The sequence below is a fragment of the Anser brachyrhynchus genome (genome assembly GCF_964034855.1).
Source record: "Anser brachyrhynchus genome assembly, chromosome: 25".
Taxonomy (NCBI): Eukaryota; Metazoa; Chordata; class Aves; order Anseriformes; family Anatidae; genus Anser; species Anser brachyrhynchus.
Window position 1 is genome coordinate 644,496 of NC_137718.1, and position 24,124 is coordinate 668,619.

General features: G+C 45.4%; 2 long non-coding RNA genes across 2 annotated transcripts; one reads left to right on the forward strand and one right to left on the reverse strand.

Annotated features, from left to right (window-relative positions):
• The first annotated feature begins 436 nt into the window (after positions 1-436).
• Positions 437-8,769, forward strand: LOC308182766. Its single transcript, XR_013942071.1, has 3 exons — positions 437-818; positions 1,347-1,529; positions 2,087-8,769. It is a non-coding gene; the product is annotated as an uncharacterized lncRNA (long non-coding RNA).
• A 55-nt stretch (positions 8,770-8,824) lies between these two features.
• LOC308182764 lies at positions 8,825-22,296 on the reverse strand. Its single transcript, XR_013942069.1, has 3 exons — positions 22,233-22,296; positions 11,582-11,682; positions 8,825-11,113 (listed from the first exon to the last, which is right to left on the reverse strand). It is a non-coding gene; the product is annotated as an uncharacterized lncRNA (long non-coding RNA).
• Positions 22,297-24,124: the final 1,828 nt, after the last annotated feature.

Sequence of the window (24,124 nt, forward strand, 5' to 3'; positions counted from 1 at the left end):
CAGAGCAGCAACCTACCCTTTGATGGGCAAAGAGCAAATGATAAATCCTGGAGACTTAAATAAAACCTGCATGACCAACTCTTGAAACGCTGTAGGAGCTATCTGCATGCTCAGCTGGAGCACAAGCTCCTGGACATTAGGAGATGGACAAAAAAAAAAAAAAATCCAACCAACCAACCAAAAAAACAACAACTCTATATTGAACACCTTTTTTGTTTTAATTCTGCAGGCCTCAAGCTTCTGAACAAGGTCAACAACAAATGGTATCAGGGACTGCATGCACATGGACTGAAGGCACACTTTAAAGAACCATGAAAATAGTATTTCTGCTGTATAAATGGAAAATGAAGACAAAGAGACTCACCCAAATTCACAGCAGAAGTCTCTGAAGAGCACCACATTGCAGCAAGCTCTGAAAGCAAGCTCTGGTGAGTTGGGTTAGTCCACGACGAGAGGACTTAAGTAACCTCACCTGCCCCCAAGAAAGGCAGTCTCATTGCTCATCTGTCAACTGTTACCTTCAAGCAACTGGGGTCCTGCTGTCTTTCTTGTGGTGCTCATGGAATAACACAACCTAGACACCCTCATCTCTCTTCTTCTTTGTCCCTCTCACTTCTTCCCACTTTGTACTACTTTTTTTGTGTGTCACTTTACTTTATCTGCATTTTCTGTAAAGCAGAAATTATACTCTGCTAAAAGACACTTTTTTATTATAATTTCATTCCACTGTTATTAATACCTGATTTGATTTCATTTGTTCCATTTTACAGCTTGTCTCCTGCAATTGCCTGACTTTAGAAACAGTTTTATCTGAGCAGGTGAGGCAGATTATAAATAAATTTGGTATTGCACCTTGTATTTTAAGCAAATTTGAGACTTTCCTGATTAGGTGCCTTGCACAGGAGAACCTTGTTCAGTCAGATAATTGCAACCTCGATTCTTTATCCTCTTCTTTTGTTCTCGTCCCCCCTTGGCAAAGCTGCAATCTTGCACGAGAACATTAGCAGACAAAACCCGTTGAAAATAACTCTCCAGAAAAAATCTAATTTACTTTTTAATCTGGTTCGGAAATTTGCCAGCAAAACTTCCACAGACAAGCACAGCCTTTTATTACTACTTATCATACTGGCTGGATTTTCACTCCTGATTTGGATAATGTGGCAGGGATCGTGGAGAGTGTGTGCGTGAAGAGATGAAGGGAGAAAGCTTTTGATATATTATTTATTTGATACAATCTTTCCTTGATAAGATCAGTAAGCAGAGGACAAAACTGTGACCTTATCCACTTCAACTGCTTATATTATGAAACAACAAGCAAATATATTTTCATTTCACTTATTTTGTAGGTCCTTTTTTATTTATTTTCATGTATATATATACACACTTACGTATGTATATAATATTCCTGTTGGGAAAGAACTTATTGCACTTGTTTCCTCATGGAGACTGTCTGGACAAAGAGGATTTGATTGCGTTTGTGATTCAAGGGTTGTCTTGTTAGCAGAAGAAACACGTGGCTGTGGCACTATGTAAGTAGCCGATACTGAAAACATTGCTTGCTGAGGCCATTACAGGGTTCGTTTAACGATGCGGTAATAAGCACCCACCACAAAGGCTGGGAATGTGTTCCATGCATCATCTTTCTGGACAAACCAGAGAGAAGGCAAGCATATGCTTGGATGCATGGTGTCCATAGTTTGCAGTTAAATCATTAGGCTGAAGTTCATAAGATCTGCAGCAATCCTGGCTCTGCCATAACATTTATTTTATAGAAGTAGACAAGTAGCATTAATGCCCTGTGCTCCTACTCCTGGTCTGTATGCCAAAGGCATCCTATTTTTCACCCTTTTTCCTTACAGCCTGATTTAATCAGTCAGCACTGAGGGGCAGGGTCTGTTTCTCCTTGCCCACCCAAAGCTTTGCATGAGGGGCTGTGGCTTCTCGCCTGGCCTCACGGCCTGGCTGTCACACCACACACCCTGTGCAACTCAGTCTGGCTTCTTTAATTAGGTGGATTCTCTGGTTGAACCTAGCTCAGATGCTGAAGTTTATGCATAAAAGTTTTTTTTTCTCTCTTGCTTTTCAGAACTATGCCTCCTGTGGGAAGTGTAAATATAGAAAGACGACAACATGTGCATTAATGCTCGTTAGAATGTCATCATTATATTCTGCAAAGTGTCTGCTGAAGGGATCCCTAAAGGACACTTAGAAATGAAGCAGCTGCTCCAGATTTGTTCCAGCTCACATCTCGAAGAAAATGACATTGAGATAAATACAGCATTGTGAGCGTCTTCTGAGCAGAAGGGGAGAAACGAGAGGGAAAGATTTCCTTTAGTTACAAGCCCAAAGCGGGACTGCAGAGTACTCCAGACTTCCTTGCCCTCTGCCTTTTTGACGTTAATTGGGTGCTGCAGTGTTTGTGGCGGTACTGACGGGCCCACCTGTCCGGATGGTGCAAGGGGGATGCAGATTCCCGAGGCAGCTCTCATCCAGACACCAGTGTGTGGAGGTTGGTGGGAGCTCAGGCACCACGACCGGGCAGTCGCTGCTCTACAGCCAGGAAAGCTGAAGGGAGAGATTCTCGAGCCCAGCATTGGCACATATGGCTGTCTTTATTTCAGCTTGAACCCATGTGAGAGAGGCTTCTCCTACAGTCCCTTCTTGTCTGTCACAAGGGAATCATGGTGTGCTCCTTGTCTTAAGAACATGGATAAGGAGAAACTCAGAAAAATTAAAATGGTTTCTGTGAAATACATCTTTGACTTCGTTATCTGTGGTCATAAGCTTTTCTTCTGCTGTCAAAACTAAGGAGACAATGGCATGAAGCAGAATATTAGCTGCAACAAAACATTGTGCTCTATTTCTTTCCAACCTTTTCAAGGTTTTGAAACTCTGGCCACAAAAGGCTCAAGCTTCACATATATGGAAACGCTGTAAGACAACAGAGCCTTTGGGGATTTCACATTCTTTGGAAAAAAATAAATTTAAAAGATAGCATACACGTGACCAAACTCTCATACGTATTTTAAGCCAGATTGTCATCTGGTGTGAAGCAGAACAATCTCACTGACTTCACTGGAGTAAGCAGATTTTTGCAACAAAACCTTTGAAACTACAATACTTATAAATGAGCCCCAGATCCCCCAGATCATAGGATGGTACCATTTTGTACCCTGCCCTTGTCTGTATGATGCCATGAGAAGGGAATTCAGAGAGAGCTCTGTTTGCACAATAATCTCCCCCTCACACCTGTTTGCATTCACAGAGAAAGCCTTGAAATAAAAATGTACAGTCCCAAGGGCACTTACTGCAGAAAAGAGAAAGGTTAAGAACTGTGACTGACCATGAGAAGATCCAGAGTCTTACATTACCTAGAGACCTTGCTCGCTTTCTCTGTATTAATGCCCAGCAAATAAAGAAAAAAAAACACACATTGTCTTCAATTTCCCCATCTCCTAAGAACCCGTATCGTGTCAAGTATCATATTCACAAAGCAGAGTTTTTCTATTCAAAAATAACGAATAGATCATTTTCTTGGAGCAGATTTATTGAAGCTCACATAGGGAGAGGCACCCCCTTTCACAGATAACAGAATAGTCTTTTTCACTGGTAGACACCCAAGAAAAGAGGGAAGACAGGAAAGATCAAGTAACACGAGAAGCATTATCAGTTAACCATTAGGAACCATTTCTCATTCTGTGTTAGTACTGAAATGATGCTTTAGCATGCCATTAAAAGGGGATGAATACATTCTGCAGAAATGGGAAATAAAAGAGACAGGGTCCCCAAGACAACAGATGATCCTCCTGTCCTTTTTTCCTAAAATGAAAAACTAATGCTGATCCTGAATTTGTGGTCCTATTCCAATTGGTTGAATCACCTCCTGCGCCTCCAGATTTGTTTTCTCATCCATACAAAGAGAATACAGAATTCTTTGCTGCTTCTTCAAAATTGCTATGTGGAGTTTTTGGACATAGATTAAGCAGCCAATGCGTTTCCTGCCACAGGTGGCTGCATTTCAGTAATAGGTTCATTGTATTTCTATAGGAGTTGCATTTTATTTTCAATTTTTAATTGCTGAACATCAGTGTGAGATTGCCACGATATATTAAAATTGCAAAGTGCCCAGCAAAGTCCTTCAGCTGAATGACAAACACGAGTTCATTTCCATTATTATTTACCACTGAAGCCTGGAAACGACATTCTAAATCCTATAAAACTGTGTTCAGATTTACCTCTTTCTCATCTGCAAGCTCTTTTGCTGGCAGATCCTATTAGCAACTTCGGAACATTTTTTTCCTCAAAATAAAATTATCCACAAGTCTCTGTCTTGCTAGCACCACCTACTTCAAGATGTAAGTAAATACATCACATACCCTATCTGCATTTGGTTTTATGGGTTCTAGCCCAATTATTTTTTCTCCTCTGCCAAAAAAAAAATTGCTTTGAAAATAACCTTCCATATTCTTATGCCATTGGCTGTCAATCTGCTTAGTAACTTGTACATCACTAAGTTGAATATAGTTTGTTTAAAAAGTGTCTCTCACTCAAGAAATTGCCCCTTGGCAGTCTTCAGACTTGACAGCTCTGTTCCAGCACTGAGGAACTGTAGGGTTTGCAGCCCTGCGCTGGAACAAGCTCTCCCACCAAATGAAACCAGAGGAGCCAGCCCTCAGAGGGAGATGCAGATGCTGTGCTCCAGCCCCGCGCCTGCTGCTGAAGGGCCCCAGAAGCCACGGATGCGGTCACATCCATGGCGTTTGCAGAGGCAGAGGGGGAACAGCAAAGGCTGCCAGGAGCAGGAGCAGCAACGGTGCCCAGCAGATGCTGAAAGGGTGCTTGTGCTGTGACATCGTGTTGCTCTGGGGGGAGGCTAGAGGGCAGAGCAGGCCAAAACGTTTTCAGGAAACTTTATCCCTGACCAAAAAAATTTACATTTGATCAAAACACACACTTAAAAACACATGAATTTACATTCTGCTTTGAAGAAGTGTGGACCAGCATACATCACCGATTTTGGCACTCTGGGGTCACGCTCTTGGGTGAGGACGTCAAGCACTACCACAAGGCAGGTAACTGCAATATCTGTAAGCCCCCAGAAGCAGGCACGGTACTGGGGCAGTACTGGGCATCGGGAGGAAGATCTGGGGCTTGCTGGCACAGGCAAAAAGAAAGGCTTCGCAAGCAGCTTGATACAGAGCAGAGGAGAGAGCAGAGAGCATTGATTAGTGGCTGTAAGCATAAGGGTGGAAAGGGCCAGAAGAAGAAAGAAATGAAGTATAAAGGAGGAAGGGGTCTTTGAAGGAAAAGGAGTGGATGCAGATTAGGGAGGAATAAAAAAGAAAAAGAAAAAAGATCAAAGAGCACCATCATTAATGTGTCTTACCCAGGAAGAAACATCCAGCCAAAGGGACTATCTTTTCCTCCCTCTACATCAAGTAAACAATTCCCTTTAATTAGAAAACGTATTTTGGACACATCCCCAGTAGCCTGCCCTTGAAAAGGACTGAGCTCCAGAGGAAATGGAAATGAACAGTGGTGATGCTACAGCAGCAGAGCGGTTACGGGAAATACTGCCACCAAAACACAGCAAGCGAAGAGACGAAGCCCCTGCCAGGCTCTGGGCGTGCTCTCCTGTAGCAGTATCGCATCAGTCATCGAGACAGGCTGGAAGCGCTACAGCTCAGTCTTTCTAGATTACAGACTGCTGTATTCCAATCTGGATTGCAAGTAACCCTGTTCATTTAGAAATGAGTTGCAATCACAGGAAAAACATTTCACATACATGTTAAACATAATTATTATTTACATGTATGCATATACAGACAGACACAGGAACAGATCATCCAGCAAAGACTGATCTATCATAACTAGCACTGGTGGTGATGTTTCCTTACATATGAATGGAATCTCATTAGGTTGTTAAGGGACCAGAACTATTCAACCTGATTTCACATCCCTCAAGGTGTGAGGGGGTAAAAAGGCCTCCTGCCCTCAGCATGCACAGTGTTAGTATTTGTGAGCATGGGACAGACACTAAGAGCAATTCTCCCACGCTGAAATTTGTCTTTGTTACAAGTTGGAAATGAGGTATTTCAAAATTCTTTGTGGAAAAAAGTTACCCTTCCAACAGATGCTTTCCAGTGATCAAAACATTGGAGTTTCCTAGTTGACATACACCATTTAACAAATTTCAAGTGAGAAATCTATTTCCAAATGAAACATTGCCATGCTGTAATCCAGCACTGTTGAAACTTTTCAATACTGCTGGAACATTTGTTCCTCTTTTATTTCTTGCTTAAAATGAAATGATCAAAAATGTTTTTGTTTTTTTTCCTTCTTCTATTTCTTAAACAACATTGTGTTCCTGGAGATCGGGCACCAGAGGAGCCTCTGCCTGCCTCTCCTCCCTCCCTTTTGTCAGCATCCTCCCGGGAGTCTTACTCGGTCACGTTTCTTGTCACACAGACGGTAAGTACATGAGTGACAGATGTCACCGTGTGAGTGACAGGCAGCTCAGCAGTTAACAGCTCAAAGAAATACAGGAACGCAGCGAGTGCCAGACTGGATCAGACCTGAGGTCCAGCTAATCCAAACACCGGTCCAACAGCAGTCAGTACCCCCTGCTCCGGAGGCGGACAGGGAAGCCAAGCAAGAGGCACAGAGCTAGCTGCAGTCAGGGCAGGAACGGCAGCGGGAGGTGACGAGGAACCAGGCAGTCAAAATACCTTAAAATGAAGGATGTGACTCAAGGCAAAACTGTATGACAGTCAGAACACTGCACATGTGAGCTGGCTGGCAGAGCCCTGGTGATCGGGCTGGGGAACAAAGCATTTGGAAACATTTGGCTAGGGCAGGTGCAACTGAAAATGCCATGGCTGATTTTGTGTCCCACGGTTGTTTGTGCACATACACAGAGGGCCAGGTGGCTTTGCGTAGGGAGCAACACAGGGACAGGGGTGGAAATAACATGAATGTCAAGCTCCACAATTATTAGCAACAAGAACCACATTTCTAATCCCTCAAGCAATAGGCTATGCCTATACCGGAGACATACCTGATGTGTTGCTATTGCTGTCACTTCTGTCGTACTGGGGCTCCTTTGTGCTAGAGGCCGTACAGAAGCAAAAGACAAATCCTTGCATCAAAGACAGCTTGGGTGAAGGCCAGCAGAGCTTTGGGGATTCAGTTGGCTGCTTCTGCCCATTCTGCATCACAGCTCAAACCCTTTTATACTCTGGTACCTGCTCTTGGCTGTCTCATCCACCTTGTACTCCATCCAGAAAGGATCCACACATTCCTGACGGGCCACTCTGACTAAAGGTTTAAAGGCAGAGAGGATCTAGTCCTCATCTCTTCCATATGCAGTTATAGCCCAGGTACACTCATCTTACTCCTTTAACATTTAAAGCAATATAACTCTTGGTTAAGTGGACTTTTGGCCTGTTGGGTTTATGTGAGGAGAGGGAAAGCATGCATCTGAAAGAAACAGCAATCCAGCAGACATTGCAAGAAATCCAGATAACATTGCAAGTGCCAATCCAGTCTGATCTCCTTGGGAACTTCCATCCCGAACCAACACTGCCCCCCAAGCCCCTGGGTACGTGTCCTAGTGTCTTTAGTCCCCTTCCCTTCCAAATCTGAGAGCTTCCCATTCAGTGGGCTTCCCGCCTGTTCCTGGGTGAAAACTCCTAACTGTTAGAGCAGTCCTCACACTGTCACCGCGATGACAGGAGGCGCTGAGCTTGGCACCCCTCTGTCATTGCACTTAGCCATTCCTCCCCTTTGCCCTCAGCAACACGGGGCAGCTTGGCTGCACAGCAAGGGGTGCAGCTCTGAAAAATTGGGTAATATCGCTACAAAAGGCTCCAGCTAGTAGCACCCCGCTACCACTGGCGTGTCTCTTGTGAGCGCAGAAGCGCCTGTTTGTCAGCCCGAGAGCTCTGCCAGGCAAAGGTTTTCACGCCACAGCAGGCAGGCGGGGAGGAGTGAGCTTAATTAGATGTCTCCAGATTGATGATTATACCTCTGCTCAGAACATGTAGCCAGAGACAGGAGACTTCTGACAGCTGCAAGGAGAAAATCAAAGGTCCTAACCTCTCGCAAGCCATTGCTTCCTCCCTCCCAGATTCTGATGATACTTAGATAAAAACAAAACAGAGCAATTTATATTAAACACAACAGTAATAATAAATTAAAAAGTAGGGTATTAAAAAAGATAAGACATTTGCCACTGGCAGTCAAAGGAATCCAGAAGGCTAAAAAACACAGACTGCTTCTCAATTCTCTCTCACACACACAACCTCCCTAAAAGCTTGTTAAAACGTCTTGCTAGCAAGGGCAGGACCCTCTGATTTACTGGTCATAGGCATCAAAACCCCCAAATGATAGATCTTCCTCTGAATGGACGGCAAGTACACGATACAGGAATCAAAACTGTATGTTTTTGATTGGGGGTGAGGGGACAACAATGAAAATTAACTGGCTGTTTATATTGCATCTGGGCAAGCCTCAGTCAGACAAGAGAAGGTTTAGTATCCAAACATCCTTTGAGTAAAATCTTCCCCCTGTTGGAAGGGATCATGGGTAAGATGGGCAGTTGGGGGAGAACAAAAGGCTGAGCTGAAAATATATAGTCACTGCGGTACAGAAACCCATCACAAAGAACATGCAACATTTAGGTCCTGCATAAATCTACACCACCTTGTATTCAACAGGACTGCAAAGGAAGGCAGCACAGACTTGCTCTCAGGGGGCACCAACATGGAACAGCCGCGTGCCATTCGGCTGCTCATGTGCAGGCAGCCTGTGCCACTTCAAGTACCCTGAGGCACCCAAAACGCTCCTGTGGAGGCTGCGGGGTGACACAAGCCATTGGCAGGGCCGACAGTGCTCTGAGAGGGTGACCAGGGTCTGGCGGTATGCCCGAGGTGCCTAGGGCAGCACCCTGGATGGCTCCTGCTGCCTTTGCTTGGCATCCCCTCCCAGTCGCTTTCTCCCTTCCACCTCTGCAGTTCCATGTTTCACCAAAGCAGTCAGACAGGACTGCAGGAGAAGATTTTTCTGCTGATGTGAAATATCCGAGCCCAAGGAATCGCCTACACATGTTTACCCAGTTTGACTTAAAATACAGCTTGGTTAAGATACAAGAAGAGTCTGTCCAGACAGCTATTTTGATGGAAACTAGCTCTGTTTGGGTTTCGTTTAAGGACTAGGAACTAGTTTAAGCTAAACAGACTGAATAAAAACCAGATGAAAGATGTAATCTGACATGGTTTATGTCATATCTACGCTGGGTTAAGGGTGCATAAACAGTTACTTAACAGCACAGCTGACAAACAGCGACTTGTTAAGCTGCAGTAACTGGATGATACATCTAAGACTTAAAAGCATAAACAGAGATTCACACCAGCGTTCCTTAAATGAATGTCATTCTCTGTATAGATAAGGCCTCATATTCCATAATCTTTGCCCTTATATATTGCTGACAAATCAGATCTCCCTCCATTGGCAGGGCAGTACAGCATCTGACTCCTACTTGGTCCTACCATAAACGACCATGCCAGCAAAATCTACCTAATTTTTTCTACCTAAAAGAGAGAACCTACCTAAGAGAGAATCTACCTAAATTTTTTCCATCAAAAACAATTGTTATTTTTAAGTGCATGTTTGGCTCAGCACCTACAATCTCGCATCTACACAGCAGAGTTGCTACCTCTCTGAATAGCTGTAATTTCTTTTTAGTTCAATTATTTCTGCACCATACTGTTTGCAACAGCTGAAGCCAACAGTGCTGTTCAGCATATTATGTACTCTATGTCAATGCACCATGAAATATTAGGACTACAATAGGTCTGAAGTCACAGAATCATAATCCTTTAATAGCTTATTTCATTTCTGCTGCTGGAAGATGGCATAATATTTCTATTTTTAAACAAATGGCATTTGTTCTAACAAAGCTTGGGCTCATCTTGATACCATTGCAGCTGCAAGACTTTTTTTTGCACCATGGTTTTGAAACTCACAGTTCATCAAGGAGGGAGTTGCTGAGAACTTTCAACAGCATTTAACTACGTTGCTAAACCTGGATTTATGTGTTTGTTTACAAATGGGTGTGTGGAGGTTTATTTACAGGAATAAGACTCTTCTGTCTTTTTCAAGCCACTAAATTGACCAGACTGAAGAATCCAGAAAACAATTAAACACATCTCTGCGACTGCCATCTTAGCATTCCCCTGAAGTTGCTGGGACCACGGGGCCTGTTAGAGCAACCACAGACCTCCAGCACATCATTGCTACAGGGCTCCACAATGCAGTTTTATCCAGGCTATAAACATATGCTGGTGCTTACTTTTCACCTTTTTTTTTTTTTTAATATTATCCAAATTAACACGGTTGAGTCTCTACCATTCGAGCACTTCTTGCTCAGCCTCAGCTGGCACTCAGGCTGCAGGGGAACGTACTCAACACTTCCAGAGCAGGCAGCACACAGCAGGGCTCGGATGCGATGGACACAGAGCACTGAGTGGCAGAAGTGGCCCGGCTCTTGTTCCAGCAGCTCACCCCTGGAAGCGCTGCCCTGTCCCCAGGAGGGCATGGCAGCCGAGCGGGTGCCATCGGGCTCGCTCCTCAGGCGCAGCACGGCTGGCAGGCTCACACATCGCTTGGCAACAGGTGCGGAGCAATACATCAGGCAGAGAAAATGTCACTCGGCAGGGACCCTTCATCTCCAGAGACACAGTATTTCTCTCAGCTCCTGCATCTGGATGTCAGGGAAGGCAGAAGCCAGCTTTGCCGCCTGTGTCACCGATCAGTAGGGTCTGCCACCTTCCAGGACAAGCATGCCATCAACGCATAGCCTTGACTGAAAATAGCATAACTGGAAAACATGAACGTAAAATGGATGAAAACAAAGCATTTATGAGGAGGGAGAACACGGTAGTTTCCTCAGGGAGAATCTCACCACCACCATCCCTGGTAAATCCCTTTTTAGGGACACTTATTCAATGTCTTGAGGGATGCATGCTTGCACATTTTTCTTGATAAAAGTGACTTTAAAAATCTTTCTTGCACATTTGCGTATTACTCCTCTTGTTCTTCCATGGATAACCTCCTGAAATATAATAAGTATTTCACTTTCAAATCTAGATTCATTAAAGGATGCCCAGAAGGGAGAAATAATAAGGTATCACTTTACAGCCCAAATAAAACACAGAGATATGGACTATAATGTATATTTCAAGCTTTAGGTTGAGATAATTCATACATCACTCCCAGTTAAGAAACAGAGATGGTGCTGTGTCAGCACATTGCCTGAAAAATATCTTCTTACAATATTTTACGCCTTCTGCTGGTGTATCCCAGTTATCATAGGTCGCTGTGTGCTTAAGCACGCCTCCCAGCTGCCCTGCAAGTCAGCCCCCTCCCCAGTGGCTGTGCAGAGCACCAGCAGGGTAAAGGGTTTCAGACTGCACCAGGGCTGGAGGACATGCAGACCTTCTCTCTATTCACAGGCAAACCCAAGTCAGAATAATCAAAAATCAACAGAAGTACCCAAATGATATAGTAGCTTTTTCCCCACCTTTAAGAGACTTTGACATCCGAGAGGCTTGCAGCTCTGTGCAGCTCATGCCAACCAAGTTTTTGAAAGGTATTTTGGAGTTGATGCTCACACATACACACCTAAGACAGAAAAGGGGGAATGAGGAAAGAGTAGAGCAAGACTGTGCCCAGGAAGCAGACCCTGCCACTGTGTGGAGGGCACAACTTGGGGCAGGGCCACCTGATGCAAGCTCGGGTCTCCTGGGCTGCCCGTCAGCATCGCCCACAAGCCAGCCCATGGAGCTGTGGTGCAGAGCACGCAGGAACCCAGACAGCCTGGAGAAGCAGCCACCTCTGCGGAGTGAAGAGCAGGGATATTTCACCTCCTCCCTCAACCCAGCACTGCACTGATGAAAAGAGAAAGCAGCCACCCACCAGCACTTTTTTCTGCTGTGTTTTCTTACTGAAAGTGTATTTTTTGCTCAGACTGCTGAGCTGAGCTGCAGCAGGGCTGAGCAAGTTGCTGAGCGGGACAGGAGAGCGCCTGTGACAGGCTGCAGAGTGCTCATTTATCATAAGAGTGATTTCCCTACTAATAAAGTGACCTTGTGTAAATAGCTCAACTTTTCAAAGCTATCACATCATTAGTATAGGACACACGTTGACAGAGAGAGACCACATGGACTGCTGATCCAGGATGAACTACCACAGCCAGATAGTTATTTTTGACTCGGCTGAATCACTCTATCATTTAAAGACAGAAGGTGTCAGTGAGTAATATGCCTGGCTAAAGGACCATTTTCACCCATTGTTGATAGTGCAGAGGGAGGCAGCACTGGTCAGGGCTCACTTTGGTTGTCCTCTGCAACAGAGGGGCACAGCCCCCAACAGTTCTGCCCAGAGGAACTGCCATCTCCAAAGTGCTGTCTCCTTGGCAAACCAAGACCTGCAGCAAGAATTCCATCTGCTGGAGAGCCCCTGTGTTTTCCAGGATGATACATGATAAAGCCCTGCAGCGTCCAGTGGAAGCACATGGGATCTCTGCCTTCAGACTCCAGCACCCATGAGCCACAGGTGGTCTTCCTGGACACCAGCAACAGAGGCCTTTCACAAGGCTTGCTTGGACACCACCATGACTGAACATTGCATAAACTCATGCACATCAGAGGAGTGCAAAACTGTTCTTCATTACAGAAGACTGCCTGGTGTGTGTACCAGTAAATGTATCAGAAGGGTAGAGGGGGAAAAAAAAGTATTTTTCTGAAGACAGAAAGGCATGTCTATAAGGATAAAGTCAGTGCTTAGCTCAGCATCACTGGCAAAAAACAGTGCTGTCCTCAGAAATGTCTGTCCTTTGAAAGGTATCCTAGTCATGACATGGAAATCACTCACAAGTACAGCTCAAAAAGCTTCAGACTTGCTGGGGAGGGATTGGGTTGATTTTCAAGCACTGAGGGGAGAATTTAGCTGCCAGCTACATGCACCCATGCACCGGTACCATACCTGTTCCTTCTCCCCATCCACCCAGCCCTGGCATTACACGCACCACTCCTCATAGTAGTCAGTGATGTCTTCTCCAAACAATCCACCTTTCTGCCACTCTGAGCACTCAGATTGTTTCCTCAGATTTGCAGTGAGCAAATAAGATCCACTGGGTGGGAAGGGACAGGGGAAAGGGATGAGCTGTGTGGTTACACGGCAAGTAAAATACTGGTAGCTTTTTTGTTGCTGTTATTCTTACTCTTACGTCTCCTCTATATTCCTGGCTAATCCAGTAATCTATTATTTATGTGTAGCCTAGTTAAGGTTGTGAGTAGCTTGATCTTTGTTTACTTAAGTATATAGCGGAAGATTGCCAAGATTAAATAAAATTATCTCCAGGCAGGCAGAGCTAGCTGCGAGCAGCACTCAGAAGGATGGCTGCAGGGCTGGTGAGCTGCCCCTTGCCAATTCAGATGGAGATCACGTAGGATATTGCATCATACACCAGTGTTGCCAATTCAAGCTTATCTAATAAAGATTCAGATAAACCAGACCAAACAAAACCCAGTGAAGTCTGAAACTAGCTAATCGAATTTGATTAGCTCTCTTCAGTTTCTGCTTTTACCTTTTACCTGTTAAACCTGAGCATCCATTCTTGTTTAGATGCTGGGGCTGTGCATTTAATGAAATACACAAGGGGCAGGGAAGAGATTTTTAAAAATTATTACATTAAAGACAATTCAGAAATAAGACATTGTGCAGCAAGACGTATTCTCTTCTAGGCCAGCTCTGGTGTGTCACAGCACTTGAACAAGTCTGGATGTTTGTTAGAAGGCAGCAGAATACAGTGCCCCCAGAAAGACACCAAGCTATGACTGCATCAGGCAGGTGAACACCACCACAACCTGGACAGTGAGGAGCATTCCAGCTGTTCTGCCAGGACATGCTTGTCATGGCTTCCCCAAATGCCCCGAGCTGTATAACCCACAGCTGGATCCACAGCCACCCCGAAATCACAGCACGTATGTCCTCGAACCCCCTCCTTCCCTGCTGCCCTAGGGGAGCAGAGACACCGTCACCCCACAGGGCTGCACGGCTTGGACGAGCCCACGAGTCATTACTGCCCTGAATTATTGCAATGAAGTCGATGGCACTGTTCATGTGAGTAACTACTCGCAGACAGGAATAAAAGGTTTGCTAGCTGCCCCTCGTGATTTACACCAACACAAAGGAAACAGATGAAGTATCTGCTGATGTCGATTCCCATTTACTCAACCACTTTGTCTTAAAGGAAACTATGGATAATGTTGCCTTTTCTGAGCTTCACAGATGAAATGTGCTCATAAAATTGCATATATTATGATTTTTATACTTAACAAGCTGGATAGCTTTTTTCCTCCCATCAAACCTATGGCAGGAACAGATCCCACAAATGGAAAGAGATAACAAGACTATTACATTCTCAATGTGCACTGCCACCCTACGTGTTTCTAACACTCGCCAAATTGATCTGTTTGGACCCATTTTAAATATAAATATTGTTAGGCTCTGTGTTAAATGTGTATGCAATGCATTTTATGAAACCTTTAACAAATTCTGTGCAAAAGAATATGTTTTCCCATATGGGCCGCTTAAAGAAAGGCAGATGTGAGGTAATCCAAATCCTTCATATGCTGCTTCTTCCTTTCCCTTCCTTTTGGCAAACTATTTCAGGCAAAGACAAATATTGTATCAAAGAGTTATGGAAATAAACATGAATATAGCTCAAGGGCATAAGTAAATTTCTGGAATATTTTCTGAGTGCAATTAATAGGTAACATTGGAGGGGGGGAGAAGCACCAAAAATATGCCCGAGGAAGCTAATTTTATTGTGCAGACTGTGCTCTGGGAACCAGGGAGCGGGAGCTGCGCTAAGCAACATTAGTCAGGATGCAGTCTTAATAGGCTGCAGAAAAAGACAAAGAAACCCAAGTCAGGAGTTCAGGGGAGATTGTTTAACACTCCTGCGGGGAGCTGAAGCCAGCCAGGGGCTCCCTCCTTCTGCTGCTTGAGGCGGGTGGGATGGCTCTGCCCCCAGCTGGCACAGACCAGGCTCTTTATGCTCAGTTCTACACTTGCCCCTGTGCCGCTCGTAGCCAGGCTCTCAGAATCATTCAGGAACAGAGGGTCTGGCCTCAGCAGCTGCTGCCAGTGCACACATAAGGGCCCAGGACTCTGGGACACAACTGTCTCAAAGTCAGACAGAAAGACCCCGTGCAAGGGGAGGAGGTGAGGACCACATCTCACCAGCAGCACGTACAGGCAGTGGATGGCCACCTCTTGAGCGTAAAGAAACATCTGGAGGCTGCAACGTTTGTTCTGGACCCTGCTCACATGAATGATGCACTAAGACAATTTTCTGCCTTATCATAAATTCTGCAGACTCATGAACTTTACAGTCTATGAAGCACGCACTATATGGGAACTACTTATCTTGTGCTGAAAGCAATATAAAAACAGATGGCAAAGATTGTATCCAGAGATAAATCAACAGTGCTTCTGCCACTTTGTCCATGGACATCTCTGATACAGCAGGACTCCCTGACACCCAGTGCACTCAGCTGGTGAGCACACTGCCAGGGCAACTGAACAAGAACAAGGGCGGGCTCTGCAGCAGGCACGGGGCACTGCTATGAAAGCAGCCAGGTCCCTTCCCTTCTAGGGGACACACAGAGGAGACCAACAGCGGGCCCACCGCCCACCCACCGGACAGCATGCTTCCACCCTCCAGAAAACCACAGCGTAAACAGAGGAAAAGCCCTGCTGCCCACAGGGGACCTTGAACAGCCCTACCTCTAACTCCCAGAGCAGGGAGGGAAAGCTGATCCACCACAGTGAGCCTGAGCCTGAACTCGTAACTGGAAAAGAGCAAGTGCCAGAAGCAGAAGAGAAAATACCAGTACCTAGCAGCAGTTCTGTCAAAAATACATGTTCTTACAAGCAGAAAAATAAATATATTGTTCACCTGCCTGGTTACGCAGTTCATTAATAGCCTGCAAACATTAAACCAGATGTTGTGTTTTATCACTTGACTCAGATCATTATGACTTTATTTCTGATGGGCCCTGAATAAATGAAATGCAGTTATAAAGGTTATTTAACTATTAAAACAACTATTAATTAAAGTTTGCCAAATCTTGGGGACTCTGAGGACAAGAAGCAGCTAGGTAAATGTCAGTTATTATTTAGTAAGTCATTGTTATTGAAATACGCAGCACACGAGCTGCATTTCCAGAAGGAGCTGGGTTCTAGCTGGTCCCCACTATAAATATTTTGCACAGGCTTCGTGGGATGGGTGAAAGGTGGGAGGGTGACTTTGCATCAGACCCGATACTACCAGAGACCAAAGCCTCACTCAGCAGAGAACCAGAAGCAGCCCAGGCTGCTGCAGGGTGGGAATCCCATGGGATCTCTGCTGGAGGAGGCCACACCAGGGCTTGCAGAGTCCTTGGCATCGTCCCGAGATGCCCACTTGCGTGGATGAGACAGGCAGCTGCTGCAGGGATCGCTGCTGCCTCTGCCTCGTGCCCTGGTACGAGCGTTATTCAGCATTTAAGCCTGACTTTGCCCAGCCGCTTGCTCTGACCTTGTCCTCAGCAGGAGGCACCGTGCATCAGCACCGCCGCGTGCTTTCTGTCTACGTAGCAGCTACTACGTAGGCTTGGCTTCAGCTGGGCCTCTTAGGGGATGAGAGAAGGCAATAAATCATCATAGTAACAGCTCCAGCCTCATCCAGGATTTCTAGAAACTGTTCTAATGCCAACAATTAACAGAAATAATGCTGAATAAGCCTCCGATGTGTAGGAGCTTTAAGAGTAAAGCAGTTCAGTGAGCTGAAACCCCAGAGAAAGAAATATGGAGCTGCTCTTGCATATTATTCTGTACTTAGGGACTGCTGCAACTTCATCTCCATCCCCCTGCGTGACAGAGCACATCCGTGTGTGTGTTTTTCCCTCCAGTGATAGGAATCAAGGGGAACAGACACCTCAGAAGTCTCATCCCTGTTTTATACACTAAATAACAATAAAACAATAATTGGATTCCTTTAAGCGTGAGGGGGGAAAAGAGAGGGAGAGAGAAATGAACATGGAGCGGAGAACCCAGGCATTAAATCAGGGGATGAAATGCCTGCCAATGTTTTTTTAAAAACAAACCAAGGAAATGAAAGGGCTGCAAGCAACTGCCATACAGAGACAATAATCACTAATCAAGTCAAAGTTTCATTCTAATCAGTTCAGTTGTTAAGGGGAAAAAAGTAGAGCAATGGCTGGGCTTGAAGAATTACCGTTCATTACTGTCTCACGCCTGAAGATTTCATCATCAGGGCTGAGTCCCAGGCTCATTAGGGTCCTGCTGGCCAGCCTCAGCCTCCTCTACCATGCTCTGGCTAGGATCAGGCCCAGGGAAGAGGAGGAGGATGCGGGGACCAGGGTCACACCACCACCTGGGCCAGCCTCCTGCCTGGCTGCAGAGCCCTGTGCTCCAAGGAGGAAGGCGTGCGATGCTTAGCACCTCTCCACCAGGGCAGAGTGGGGGAAAGCAAAGCATGCTGCGGGCTGATGGACACCTTCTGTCCCACAGGGAGTGCTGCCAGAAACGTGCCACGGGACCATGGAAGCTGTGACCACTGAGGGAGGTGGCCAAGTAGCAGCAGACCCCCAGACGTTGTTGCTAACAGCTGAGTGGTTTTCCTGACTTTCAGAAGGACTCAGGCACCAGCCAGACCTTGGCCATTGAAGGCTAGGCTATGCAGAAGAATGGGAGAGAATTAGGAACTAATTCTCTCTGCCGCTGCCACTGCCTTCCCATCGGCTGCTTCAGTTTCTTGAAAAATCCCACTTAGTGTTTTCTCTAGTAAATACACATTCGTTTAACAAGAGATACAGATGCTTTCAGTGCTGAATCCCACAATCTTGGAAACTCAACTGTAAACTTGCAGGAGTAACTTCAATTATGCATTTCTTTTCAAAAAAGGCCATTCATAGTACAGACCATCACAGGAAAGGGGTCTAGCTAATGTAAAGACTTTTTCTTCCTACAAAATAATAGAGGCATAAGCTGAGGGAGAAGACATTAACACCAGTGGTAAAGCTACAGCCTGTTCCTGCGCTCCTGGATTGCTCCAAGCACCCGCAGAGTGCTGTGCAAACAGTAAGGGTATGGTTTTCAAAACCACTTGGCAGTGTGAGCACTTCAGTTGAAGGCCATGCAAGCTTTGTCATCAATTTGAAGGGAAGAAAAGCTAATCCAACAGAGAGTGCTTTTTAACATATTAATCCTGTCCTGTCCCATGGGCAATGTCCCAACAATTATCTCTGCTGCACAGACAGTGACAGGGGCAGGGAGACTTGCCCACACAAGGAAGGGAACAATTTTCAGAATGGTAATTTTAATATATGTAGTTCCAACCCCCAGCTCTGTGCTTAGAACAGCATCTGTGCCGTGCTTGATTGCAAACAATAATATTGACAATGAGAGTGTTCTCTTGAAACAAAGGTTTGTATGGATATAATATCACAGATCCTGATCTCATTCTCACTCCTACAAATGTGGCATAAATTCCATCAGAGCCACGCAGGTCCAGCTAAGACTGGAAACTCTTCCAGGACCAGAGAATATCACTGGGGCTAAGGGCCCTTTGATTCTCCAGTGGCTGGACAGGAGAAGCAGCAGAACATGCTTCCCAGCCCTGGGCCAAGGGGGAGAAATTAAAACCCAGGCTGAGGGGGCGATGTTGGAAGAGTAGGAATCAGAATGAGAGGAGGGCAAAGAAACAATGAGAAGATTATGAGAGCAAAAGCAAAAGGGGAGGGTAAGGGTGAGAGGAATGAAGAGAAAACGGTGTTATATATGCTGACAGCTATCAATGCACAGTAAATTGAGTTGTTTCAGCCCAATATCTGGTACATACCTTCCCTGATTATGACACCACATTTCCAAACCAAAGAAACTAACTCAGATGATTGCCTGTGCAGATGGAGAAGGCTCTGTCCGCACGGAGCTGGCGAGCAGCCCTGGACCGAAGCGCAGACTGTTCCAAAAGGAATTTTGCTGGTTGATTTATAATTTTATCAAATCCAAGAGGATGCGGGAAGCCCTGCAGGACTTGGCATACTAATGACTCTGTAGACTGTAAGAGTTCGCGTTGGTTGCTTTTAAACACTGTCCCTTCCCCAAGCCACTAAGGCTGAGCTGTAAGTACACAATTTTCCACATTCAGCTCTGCCTTTGGGGCATGCTTTACTCCCTTTGATATTGCATGGAAAGAAGCTTCAGTTCCATAATGATGTGGTTAAGTCAGAACCAACTACTGAAATTGCTTTTCATCTTTTCTCTACCTGCTATGAAGATGTGTGGACCCATGCTAACAGCGAGGCTCTCCTCCAAGCATCACCCTTGGCTCTCCTGCAACTCCCTAGAGAAGTCACTTAACTTCCCAGTGTCTCCATCTGCAAACTGGGCTATAATTATTACCTACAAGGATACAGCTTATAATAGCTTAGGTTAGCTCTGAAGTCCTTAGCAGAAGGGGATAAAGATCCCTCAGTACCCTGGTTGTGTACTAAAGAGTGAAGAGGACGTTTGGATCACGGATAACCTACCAGATGGCTCCTCACGGCAGGTGCCCATTCTGCAGAGCAGGCTTCCTGAACTGTTGTGCACCAGCAAAGGTGGGCCACTGCAATGGGGTGCAATGTTGGGACACAAAGCAAAGATGGCATAGGGGCCTGAAACTGCAAAAAGGGGTTGCTGCAAGGCAAGGAAAAGGTATGTCATAAAGACCACGCTGGAAAATAGAGTTTTGAGCTCTTCAAGAGTGACTGATGGGCTGGGGAAGCATGCTAAAAATTCATGGGTGAATGCTCAGATAGCCACCAAGTAGACTTGCCTTGCCTTTAAATGTTACAGGTTCCTCAAATGTGCACACATGAAAGCTTACCCCTCTTCTTTCCCACTGGCCACCATATCAGCCTGTTTGAGAATGCAGAGGACAAGTTTTTAGATGTGGCTTGATTTGTAAGAAAGAAATGATTATACTCTGTGATTTACCTTCTTCGTGTTTTACAATTAGAATAAATTGCAATTCTGAATGTTGCTCTGGAATTATTAGTTACTGGGGGAAAAGCAACACCATGAATCTTGTGAGCTGGTAACTTATCCCCATGGCACATTTTAGACACACTGGACCAGAGGTTTAATTGGGGGCACTGCAGTTTTGGGAGGGAGGAAAGCAGCAATGTCACAGGTTATGAGCAGTAAGGGAATTGGAGATCAAGTCAGGCAAACTGATAGTTCGTCCACCTGCTGTAATTCTCTAGTTTGCCAGTCTCCAGGAGGGCATTTTGTCCTTCTCCTTCCTTCCATCTTTCTCTTCTTGTTTGTCTATACCAGAATGGAGACACCAGGGTGGAAGATTTGTAGTCAAGCAAATCACTCTGGCCTAGGGCCAGACTTAGTTCTTTTCTGAGTTCAGTAAGTTACAGAAAAAATAAACTGGACAAATAGGAGGCTTGTACCAGGAGATGCCCTGGAATTACTGCATTATCTGGCAGCCCCCTACGTATTTCTTTCAACTATCCTATCAAGTACACCAGCTAAAGGCAAGTGCACACCAAGGAAGTCCAAACCATCGGTAGCTGGTTCAGTGCAGCCCACGTGCAGCTCAGCACTTACCACACTATGGACACCTTGCACACAGCACCAAAAGGCATCCATGCATCTCAGTACCCCACCTGCACAACTGCCGCTTCCAGCTGCTCTAGGAGCATAATGCAAAAGTCCTTGGAATAGATATTTATGAAATCAGAGAAATTTATTCTGGATCTCCGTGAGCATGAGATTTGCATTTTATCCTGATGAACAAAGGTTCATTTCCTTTATGCAATTTATCTTAAGCAGAGATACTTGAAACTGGGCAGAAAAAAAATGAAAGACTTTATGACAAAGGTGCTGTGGAGTGCAGCATGCTGAACTTTGAGACCAATAAGGTATCTTCTAATCTATTTTTCCATGAATTCTGCCAAGCACTTTGAAATCAGTAATAACTTGTTGCAGGGAATTTCACAGAGCAATTATATTTTATTCAGAAAAGTATTACTATCATTTTTTATTTCTTCTGAATCTTGGAGGTAACTCAGTCAGAACTCAGCACACATTTCTGGGTGAGAACAAGCCATTGCATTAAAGTATCGTATTTCCAGGGCTGTTTTTTTGTTGCTGTTGTTGTTTTTCCACCTGCCTTATGCTTCAAAGAATACTATATTTCTTGTCTTTTTAGATTATAGGTGCAGAGTTTTTCTCCAACATAAACATATGAATGCTTCCTGAAATTACAGTGTTAGCTTAGAATAAAGAAATACATGCAAATAGCTCAGATAATTGCAACCAGTGTTCGTCAATTTACATTGGTCAAACTGAACATCATTTACAAGCCAGTGCTTCTTTGCCAGGCTTTGGTAGACATCCTCACAATTTCTCTCCGTTCTTCAAACTTGCCTTTTTTAAACAACTGTGTGTCATCTACAAATTTTCTTACTTCACTGCTTATTGTTTTTCTAGATCATTAATGACTATACAGCATAGTCCTGGATCTGGTACAAATCCCAGAGGCACACTACCCTTAATTGTCTGCAGCCACGATTTATCTGCTATTCTCTTTGCTGACATGGCCAACAAAGACACAATGAAAGCGATGTCCCAACAGAGGGCCCTTCCTCCAGGCTCAAAGTAACTGCAAAAACAATGCAGAGGCAAATAGCTGCATTCCCTACAAAATCCTTCAGCAAGACAGATGATCAGCTGCTTTCAGAAAACTCAGCAGAAAAACACAGGGCTTTGAAATACAAGAGACAATATGAAGCACTGTGGGCTTTCACAAACTCATCACTGATGGTAGAAGCATTAGTACCCCAACTTACAGAGTACAGAGCAGGCTCAGCAGACACAGCAGCTGCCAACCAGCATGCAATGCTGGAAGTAGGTGGGCAGCTGGAGCTGCAGCTCAAACCCCACCAGTCAGGGCAGAAAAAGGGAGTGAGCAGGTGGAAGGACTGGCAAGAGGGCATTGGGACCACCAGCACAACAAAACAGGGGATGCACCTAGCACACGAAACCCAAAACAGCAAGATAATGCTGCTCCCTGGCCAGGAGGCCAGCCTGTCTGTGCTTACCCAGACCAGCATGAGCACCTCCAGCCACACCACAGCACCATCCTACAGCCTACACCAGGGCTCAGGGCCTTAAATAAGGTCTGAGTGAGCCGAGGGCTTGCAGCTGGTGCCCCACACCTGGCCACAGTCATGGCTAAGTGAGGGCAATCCCTGGCAAGCTCTGCCCCAGGGCCCCTAGCCCCATCCCCAGGAGGGGAGGGAGACCAGGAATGGTCTGTGGATGGACAGGGTGAGGGAGGGCTAAGGGGCAAGGGAGGACGTCAGATAGCTAACTGAAGAGCCCGTAAAAATCAGGAGTGTGCGCAAATATTCCCAGCGTGCTTTTAAGTTCCAAATGTTTTGCTGTTTGGCTTGTGTTCTCCAGAGCAGTGTAAAAGTTCTCTGATAAAAACATGATAATTTCCAGCCAGTAATTGTTTTTACCAAGTCTCTGTTTCAGTAGTCACGCACCAACCATGGTTTCCTCAGACAATTAGCTCCTTGCCATTGCTGCTGACTTTGCGGATCGTTTTGGAGCCATCCTGAGCTCAGAGCGGGGTGTTTAATTGTGCTGACCGGTCACACGGTATTGCTCTTATTTCTTGGCTGGTTCAGCAAAACCAAGATTCAGTTTGCAACGTGGTTAATATAGGCTACATCTTTATATGGATTTTTAATAGCTTTTCCCCAGCACAGCCTTCAGCACAGGTGGTGTGTGCTAAAGCCAGTGCTGGGAGCTCTCTGCTTGCAAGGACGATGGGAGATGCCTTGTAGCTCTCTGAAGTCCTTGTGCTGCAGTGACGGAAATACAGATCGTAGCCACTGCCCAGCTGTCCTTTCACCTCTATTTTTGACTTTGGCAAAACCAGCAGTGAACAATATTGTACAATGATTTAAACATTGGGACGAAGACTACCTGACAGCTGCTGAAACACCAACAGCCAGGCTTCCTCTGTCCCGATGTGCAACACCCGCAGAGACTGTCAGTGCAGGAGGTTCACCAAACCCTGGTTGTATGCCAATGACTCACTCACATGCTGATTGGGAAAAAAAAATATTTTTCCCCTTTTGAGTGATGATTACAGTCAAGAAAGTGACTTAGAAGTGACAGGTGAACTTGTATGCTGAGTTTCTTTCGATACCTTCCAGGCTGAAAGCAACCAGTTCACGCATCAAGGAACAGAGGCACTCTCCAAAAACCAGCGCAGAAGTTACTGGAGGTCTGGAAAATCAAGTAGCCTTCCATACTGCTTTCCATATCAACACCAGCAGTAAAAATTATGCTGACAGTAACTGGCCTGTCTTGATGTGCTAACGTCTAACAACCTCGGTAAGACCAGGAGGCCTCTCAGGAGGAGACCACACAGCTGCCGCCAGCCTCATCATAACCCCTTGCCTTATGAGTGTTCGGAGCTGATTGAGGGTGGAAAACTCAGCAGAAATGGAGCTCTTCCCTCCCACTCCCACCAAGGAGAGGGGACCCGAGTGCAACCCCATCGCAGCCCGCAGGAGCCAGCGCTTGCAGCAAGCCCTGCCAAAGCAGCGGCAGGCAGTTGGAGCGTGTCCCTGGGGATGCCTGGACACAGGCTGAGTGCCGGCCTTACAGCCTCTGCTGTGCTCTCACATCTGCCCCATCATCACCTGCAATTCACAGAGACATTTAAGCTTCCTCCCTGGGAAAGCCTATCAGGTTCCTCCTCTGTCAAAGTCAAGTGGATTTAATTAAGTCAATCCAATCCAGGCTAGGACTGGTCAAGTTCTCCCCAAAGGTACACAATGGAGTTACCAATGTTTTCACAGGAATTAAACTTATAATACAATAGACAAAAATAAAGCAGGCTTTGTGCGTGCCGTTACAGCTACCTTTTTTGCATACAATTGAATAAATTACCTTTTGTTATGAAACATTAATC